This window comes from Acyrthosiphon pisum, chromosome A3 (assembly GCF_005508785.2).
Source record: "Acyrthosiphon pisum isolate AL4f chromosome A3, pea_aphid_22Mar2018_4r6ur, whole genome shotgun sequence".
NCBI lineage: Eukaryota > Metazoa > Arthropoda > Insecta > Hemiptera > Aphididae > Acyrthosiphon > Acyrthosiphon pisum.
In genome coordinates this window covers 24574349-24575622 of record NC_042496.1, presented here as the reverse complement: position 1 = coordinate 24575622, position 1274 = coordinate 24574349, and positions in this window count along the sequence as shown.

Below are 1274 nucleotides of genomic sequence, written 5' to 3'. Positions count from 1 at the left end.
CTTCAATTTTCAACTTCAGTATCTTGTTTGATGGGAAAGTGAATATTGTTGGTGCATTTGGGAGGTCAAATTTTAAAATTTTAAATATGGAAAAATCACAAAAAGTAGAAAAATAATTCATAAAAATTTTTTTTTTGAATCTAAGATATGAAAATGTAATCCAAGATTCCTTATAAGTTTGTCTACTTTTATCAAAATAAAATGTCCATGAGAAAGTAAACTAGATTTTTGTGGGCATTTGAACTTTGAAGTTCATATTTTTACAACATTGGAAATTCACTTAATTTCTCATGTAGCGATTTTTTTATTTTGTTTTAATTCAAAAACGAATAACCATAGTCTGTAAATTTATATCATATGTTTATTTTATCAATTCCTATACTTGATAAAAAATTCAAAATATTTTGACTTGTTTTGAGCTGTTTATGGACAATTTCAAATTTCAATTTTTTTAGTTTTTTTTTTTTTCTATAAATATTAATACAATTTTATTTGTTGGGTCAAAAAGCGTGAATATGTAATACAAGGCTGATATATCGTTATAATAGCAGTTGAAAAATAATAAAAATACATAGGTACAATTTTTTTTTATAAGCATTTAAGATTGGAATTTTGAAAAAATTAATTAAATTTAAAATTTAATAATTATTTGGTAGTTAAAAATGTATAAAATGTTCAATTTTTATAGCTTATAAGTAATAAGGATTGAAAATTTAAAACAAGGTTCCACGTAAGTAGGTTAATCTGTAACCAAAAATCTCAAAGATATAAAAACACAGTTTTTTAGATTCTGAGTGGAACGATGAATGTATGTTTATAGTTTTTTATGTTCAAATTTGGAGGAAATTAAATATTTAAACAAAGAAAAATGTTTTTTGTTATTTTGTTGTAATTGTATAATATTATTTGTGGGTACTTGAAACTTCTAAAGTATAGGTACTACCTATTATATATTTATATTCCAATAATTGGAATATTGTAATAGTTAATGACTTATAAACACCTATAGACCAAGACCCCTATACTTTTAAAAAAAGTAAGAGTTATCAAAATTTAAAGAAACCTCCAAACGAGCCTGAGTATAGTTCTGCACTTGAATTTTCTGGTAGGTATATCATATAATATTATTTTTAGGGGCACAACTTAAGTTTACAGTACTTACTGAATTGATCTTAAAAATGTAATATATTTTACCCGAGGGCATAAAAATCGTAATTGTTGCGGTATCTACTGATTAGGTGCAATACATTAACACACAAACACCTCCTAAAACT